Source organism: Montipora capricornis, chromosome 6, assembly GCF_036669925.1.
Source record: "Montipora capricornis isolate CH-2021 chromosome 6, ASM3666992v2, whole genome shotgun sequence".
NCBI lineage: Eukaryota > Metazoa > Cnidaria > Anthozoa > Scleractinia > Acroporidae > Montipora > Montipora capricornis.
This window is the reverse complement of record NC_090888.1, coordinates 66,322,935-66,330,881: the sequence shown is the minus strand read 5'-3', so window position 1 is coordinate 66,330,881 and position 7,947 is coordinate 66,322,935.

Sequence of the window (7,947 nt, the reverse complement as noted above, 5' to 3'; positions counted from 1 at the left end):
ATCTAAAGGCCAGTTTTTCGGAAAAATCAGTTTTTTTTTTAAATGTGTCTCTAACCTTTTTTTCACCGTGATATTTTTTTCAAGTTTGAAAGACAAACGTTTAATATTAATGTAAGCTAACATGCAAAAAATGAAAAAAATTCACCGTCCGGAAGCAGAGATTTGCAAAATCAGGAAAAATTAGGGGGTTACGTCGGGGGTTACAAGATCAGCATTTACGCATGCGTCACCCGCTCATTCGAGTCCACGCGCGATTGGAGCTACAGGCCAACACAAACGGATTTAAGTGACCATTAAACCATTTGTGTAGAATTTTCGTAGTTTTCGTAAATAGGAGATGTCTACTTACATTCCATATATATAGGAATTAGGAGAAAGGCGAGCGAAACTAGCGGTATTTATTTATTTTTTGTGACCAATTTGAACCATGAGCTGACGCGAGCAGCTTACGATTTGCGTGTGTGACTTACGCGCGCGCCCTCAGCTGAAAACCCTTTCGAACCTCGTTAAACTATATTTCTGATTGGCCGCTTGCATACCAATGGCCTAATTAGGCCTAAGGTTAGCATTTCTAAGGGGTTTGGGCTTTTTCAACAGTTACGTTATAACCGCAGTCTGAATTTTACCCCTGGTCTGCAGTCTGCAGTCTACAGTCTGCAGTCTGCGTTTTACACTGACTGTATATGAAACCTTCCGTTTCTCCATCGGTGCCTTTTTCCTTCGTGAAATCACTCGTTATCGTAGACATCCATCGGGATTTGTTCTTACTCAGTGCTTCATTATCATAGTTTTTTGGATCGAGATATTTTGTCGTTAAATGCAATTCGAAAGCGTTTCAACGTGGGTTGGAGGACTGAGGAGTTGGACCGAGAATCAATTCAAGAAAATGCCACGACCTGAGCCGCTATTAAAAGGCAGTATATTTACGGAAATTTGAGTTCCAGATCACTGAGAGCCCAAATCGATTCACTGAGATACCGCAAACTTTTAAATAAAACTGAGTTTGCTGATGTCCTTTCGTGGTAAGCCGAGTGATATTCGTAATCTCTTTATAAATTAATTAGTTGGATATTTACTTATTTTATTTCGAGACTTGTTTGGAATTCCAGTTACTGTTTCAAATAACATTTGGATGAGATGCTTTGTTTGGTTAGCAGTTAAAAGCATTCCTGAAAATATTCCCGAAGTGAACGGTACCCAATTTGTTGTGTGACTGTTTATTAACGGCAACGTTTGCAGCGGAGCCTTAGTGAACAAATTTGCCTGGAGGATATATTCAATGAATAGTGCATATGTTTGTTTTTTTTTTTTTTTATTGTCAAAGACAAGACAAACGAGTACTTTTACCAACGATGATGATCGATATTGAATGTCCTTTTTTGAAATTTGTTTTGTACAAATTTCAGGAGCGGGAGCGGCGCTTTATTCATTGCAAATATATTTTTTATTGGACTGGCCAGCTTTCTAGCTTTTGTCGCTTATTTCTTTCCCACTCGTTACCTCACACTGAATGAAAACATAAACAAAGGCACGTAAAGCATCTCGGTAGACAGAGAGTCTTTAACTTAAAGCGAGTTGGACAAGCAACTGTTCTCACGCGATTTCCCACCGGTTGTCACTAACTAAGCGACCTTAAAACCCGCTGGTGAAAACACGGCCATTTTGCTCAGTCTCAGTTCATTCTGTCGTTGTCTAAAGCCGTATTTACATTAGGCCTCGATTATGATCGAATTATAATCGAAGTCTTCGTTTTAGATCAATGGGTCTTAGGTCTTAGGTCTTCCTTTTTGGGTCTTCGTTTTAGGAACACCCACCCTTTAAATCCTGAGTCATGGACGAAAAAGGTAAATGCGAGATTTCGAGCTTCCTGTCCTGTACTTGATATGAACTCAGACGGGAAAAAACTTGAGAATTTGTTTTTTGCGAGGGTAGTCAATCACCGAATCCGAAAAAAACGGGCAAAAACCGATTGTATTCACCGATTACAAGAATTTCGTTGATTTGCCGACTCTTTTTTTAACGTTGAAAAAATGTTAGAGTCGAAATTCAAAGACTGAAAAATCACACATATATCGTGTTTTAGAGGGAAAAAATTTCATTCAAATTTCATCCTTTCCAGTTTTCATTCTACAATTGTGCATTTTAAATTTCTTTACAGCCGAAATTTAAGACAGTAGATGTCTCTTGAATATATCCATTGTATATCTACTCTTCCAGACAGAGTTAAATCTGTCGTTTATGTCTGCGCCGAGTTTTCCCGTTTAACTAAGTCTGAAGCGAAGTGATTTTCACTTGAGTGCGGAAAATAGTTTGGTTTTGCACGACTTCACTTATCTATTGGCTTAACTTACAACCCTGGTGCTACACTGTTTCTTCCAATCATAGGCAAACGAATTGAAGTACCAATATGTAAGTTAATTAATACTCGCTTGCGTTTTCCTGCGCTAAGCGCCGGCGACCTGTTTATTTTTATACGTATTTAATTCCTTTCGTCGTGAGGTAATCTCTTTACAATTTCCATATGAATTATCACTCCACTCAATCGTCCCTTGAAGACGGTTTCAGACTTTAAAGCTGGGTTGAAATCAAATGTTCAACAGTCACAGCTGCAGTCACTCGAAGCGATCCGACGATCGATCAAAGCTCTTCTCACGTGACGCTCTTCCCGCCACAAGTAACTTATGCTAATTTATGTCATAAATCTATTTCTATCAACATGTACTGAAAAAAAAAAACGACATTCCTTATTATATGGACGCGAGTTTTTTAGTCGGCACTAAAACACTCGTAGGATCAATACAACCACGACATGATCAAGGGACCGAGTGGTTATATTCTTTGATTGCACTCACGTGAAAAGACGGCCATGTTGGTGCCAAAACGATAGATGGTTTTCAGTCACGTGATGAGACGGCCAAGTTAGTGCACAAAACAATAGCAAATTATGGCTCATGTTTTGCATTATAATAGAGTCAAATTCCCAAAAGACCTTTTCTCTATTGTTCAGGTGAAAACCATCTATAGAAAAATGTAGCTCAAGTTTGCATAATAATAGAGTCAAATACCCAAAAGACTTTGTCGCTATTGTTCTTTCCACTAACATGGCCGCCGTGACGTCTGGTACAATCAAAGAACAGGTAAAGACTTGTTTCCATATCTCAAAGTGCCCTTGGACGTGAGGGGCCTGGAGTGGCGGTAGGGGGTAAAGGGTGCAATAGCTGACACAACCCAAACCTTTACAGAAATGCTAACCTTAGGCCTCATGAAACAGTATGCTTTAGATAATGTTTAGGCCTATGGCTGGCATTTTTGTATAGTTTTGGGTTACAAAAATAACAAACAAACTGCAATTATAAACTTAACGAGATAACGCATGTTGTAAAACTTTTTATGAACTTGACGTTTCGTATGCTCCAACATACATCTTCAGAAGTAACGGTTACCATGAAGACTAATACCAAATAAGGAAAGTAATGACAATGAAAATAAACAGACCTAGTTAAATGGAACCAAAAGGTCGAGACAGCAGAAAGCAAATCGTTATCTTTAAGAAAGTTACCACATTTTTTAATTTAAAATTAAATTCGAAGACACGTTAAACATGTCTTCGAAATTAAAAAATGTCGTAACTTTCTTAAAGATAACCTAGTTAAATCTGCTTGAAAAGATATAAACGGCTAGTAGAGAAGAAGTTTCTCACTGCCAACATTTTCATTAAGCGCTGGTTTTAACTCGCGAATCAACAAGGTTTCCTTAATTTTACAATGTATATCAGACTGTCCAGTGGCTAAAATGTTAAAGTAAAAAGTCACTGCTTACGAGCCAGAAGGCCCATCAGGCCGGCGCTTATCTCCGGTTTCCGAAAATGTCAAAGTGATCCCATTTAATCCTGTGGCCTGTTTGGGTTGCCAGTCCAAGGGCACTTTGAGATATGGAAACAAGTCTTTACCCAAAGAATCGGCCATTTTCGAAATATCAATATTCAGCTTGATAGTGAGGCAGTGTGGACAGAAACACTAGAAACAAGTTGCCATGAATGTGAAAGATATTAGCATATCATCCACTTTTCTTTGTCGTTGTCCTCTAAACCTCTCTTTCAAGCTGAATTTTAATATATATCGGAGATGGCCTATTGAGCAACGACAGCATGACGATTCCCTATTTTTCCAGCTTTGTTTTATTTGTATTAATACCCAGTATTTGTATTAAAGCCTGCTTTTCAATATCTACCATGCATGTACATTTATCATCCATAAAATGAAAAATACAAGTTAGTTTCCCAGATAGCCCGAAGATATGAATTTTATTCGTGGTCAACTGTATCCAAGGCTGCGCTGAGATCTAAAAGAACAGGTAGCGTGAAGTGCTGTTTGTTCATGTTCTACTTGTAAGAACCTTGTCCTTGCTACTCAAACAAAAAATTCATATCTTCTCGCGAGTGTACTATCCCACATTTTTACGTCACTCCGCCCGAAATATCGACAAGAGCTAGACACCATCTCAATCAATTTTCACAACTTCGACGCACTAAAATAAAAGTAAAGTACTCTAAAATACGATTAAAATGAGGTGACTCGACCAACATTTCGCTCTTCGAGCCTCTTTACTCGGTCGTCATGCAAAAAATGTCAAAAGCCTGAAAAGTGCTTTACTGTTATATGATCTGGTATATGATATCCGGTGCAGTTTCCCAGTGCGTCACAACAGCTTCACAGTTTTTCTGAAAACATCTCTGAAATACAGAATTATATATGAAAGCTATATTTGAACAGCGGAGAGAATGTTAAAATGATCATTATAGATTTTGAGTGCTACTTTAGCAGAAGCGGAATGAACGCTTGAAAAATTTTTGGCTTCTAGTTAAAGTTCTGCTAAACCATTTGATTCAGTTATTCGGATATTTTTTGGGTCGTTTCTACAGCAAAGAAAAATTTCGTTATTTCTCCCCCTGCGTAGCCTTTTCACAATGATCTCTGTAAAATCTATCTTTTTTGGGAAACAATTCACGGACGGCTCGTAGACTGTTCCCTTCTGCGTCTGGATCACTTTCTCTTCTCCTTTGATCACAGAGATTTCCGTTCTTATGAATCCACTAATGTCCTCATTTAGATTCCTTGAAAGTCTTTGATTGTGGACCGCAAACCACTCATATGCATCTTTCCACTGTTCTTGTTTCTGGGAATTTCTTTCAAGTAACTGGCACGGGGAAGAAATATTTCTTGAAGACGCTACAGGAGACTCATTCTTTCCCCAGGAAAGTTTTGGTTGTTCTCCTAGAAGATCACATTTTAAATTAGGCAGATCGAGGCGCGTGTTATTTGACTAGTACTTAGGAGGGAACATGGGTGCGTTGGACGAGACGGGCGTTCTTTCTGACTTAACAAAAGGAGGATTTATCTTGCTTCCAAAATCCGTAATCGGACAAAACTCCATTTCTGAAGACTGTCTACCATTCCGTTTCGTACTGACACTCCACTTAGCTCTGTGCTTAATCGAGACTTTGCTCTTACGTTCAAAATTTGCTGTTGTTTTTTCCCGACTTCCACAATTATCCCCGTCAATGGAACTAAATTCCCCAAAAATTCGGTCGTTCTTGATTTCTTTCTTTGGAACTCTACGAGGCGTTGCTGAAAAAATAATTGGCAATTTACCAAGGCTAGATTTGGCCCGTTTGTTTGGCAAGACATGGCCGTCAGCCGCGGGGAACGACGTGGGAGTTCTGGAAACCTCTAGAAATGCCGCAGGATTTCTTCTATCGTTTTGCTTGCTAGGTATCGTTCGCTGGAAATCCAAATTTTCCACGCGGACATTTTCTTGTAAGCCATTGCAGCGTGACCATCCTTCGTCTTCATTTGATACATCAATTCCCGTGTCTGGGAAATCTGATTCTTGATCGGCAAAACCAATATGCAGTTCCTCAAGTGACAACAACGAATTCATAGTTTCTACTGCGGTCTCTAATAACTATCGAATTGACTTTTAGTAGAGTCGTTATAAACTTCAATTGTCCTTTGGAAAGAAAGGTATAGGCTGATTCTACTGCGGCAATAGCAGTTTGGCCAACACCTTACAGTGAACTAACATATTTGGCATCGCGTGTCTGGTAAATTATTTCCAAAAGAAAAGGCAGTCATCAAATGTTAACACAAACAATGGAATTTGCATACAGAGGATTTTCAGCCAAACACCTGCTTAAGGAGCCAATATTAAAGGGAATAAAGTAATTTTGTCAACCTTACAGGTGCTGTTGAATTTAAGGAGTTTAGAACCAAACCCAAGGGATGATTACCAGTATGTTTATGTTTCAGGTAGCTTTAAGCTTAAAGGATACAATAACCCCTTGCTGATCTCATGACATATGAACTTAAAATTTTGCATCTGTTTTCATGGTTTTTAAAATAAAACCATGATAGGCGGTCGTTTCTTCTCTTTGATTAGCCGACACTAGGGCACAAATCTATGCTATGTAGCTGATCTATTTCTTTAAAACTACTAAATTTTAATGTGAAACGTGATTTAATTAAAAAACCGCTAACCTCAAAATTTTTTGTTCCCTTGATCAAAGTTTAGCACCATGCATTTATATTTTCACCTTGACTTCTCAATTGCGATTTCGGACTTTACCAGAGCGCCCAACTTCGCTTACCACGGCTAAGCCAAGGAGAGACCACAAACTGCTTTGTGCTCATGCTTTTTCACAACTTCTTCATTGCAAAGCAGTTTGTAACGTCAACTTAGGAGGAATAGACTTTCCCTGGCAGTGATAGAATCGCGCTTCATGTCCTCACTTACCTTGACTTTCCACGAAATACTTGCCTTGGTCAAGGTGGATCAAACCGGTTTCAACAATTTGGAACAATTTAGAAGGATTAACTTTACAGCAACGTTAAAGTTACGGTACCTTATGAAACACGTACCAATAATTGCTTAACAAGATGCACATATTAATGTGACACAACCAAAAGAACCATCTAAAAACGTTCTATATTTTATGTTTAAGCACTTATATCAAAAAGAAGAACTCGGTGACCCCCTTTTATTATTGCTGAAGTGTCATTAGCAGGCTAAGATGAAACTCTCTGCAAAGTTTGAAAATTATTCTCTGGTTTGGATCCAGAGTCACCTTAAATTTGTTCATTTGTGAAGGAGGCTATAGAGTGTTTTCGCGTGACGTCACAGCGGCGATGTTGGTGTTCCTAAACAATGGAACGGCGGCCATGTTGGTGTATCCAACTAATCCTCCGGGAATTGAGCTCTATTATCTGCAAACGTTTTATTTTGTTTCGGTGGAAAAACAAGGTTACTCATCACTTGAGTGAAACACTATAAATCTGCTCCAGAATTTTCTTAAGGTGGCTCAAAACAGTTTCAACACTTTTAAGAGACCTTGTTATTAGAAGGATTGACACTTTATCACGTAACAGCAATATTATGGTATCATGTGAAACATCAATTATTGCTGAACAAGATGCAGTAATTTTTGTGACGTAACCAGTTATCATGGTAACAGGAAAGCCTTGCAAAAGCACCCTATATTTTGGCTTTAGTTGCTCATATCTGAAAAATGAAGTCGGTGACCCTAAATTTTTATTGCACCAAAGTGATCAGCAAGCCAAGATGAAACTCTCTGCAACGTTTTAAAAAAATCAGGCGAGCGGATTCAGAGCTATCTTAAATTTCCAACTATTTAAGGTGGCTCTAAATCTGCTTCACAGAATTTTTTTTAAACTTTGCAGAAAGTTTCATTCTGGCGTGTTGATTACATTTCAGAAATTAAAAATGGGGGTCACGGAGTTCGTTTTTGAGATATGAGCAGCTAAAGCCAAATATGGGGTGTTTTTGGAGGGCTTTCCTGTTGCCACGGTAACGTTTTACGTCACAAAAATGACCGAACCTTTTTCAGCAATAATTGGTGTTTGACATAGTATGATAACATTCCTTTAAGTG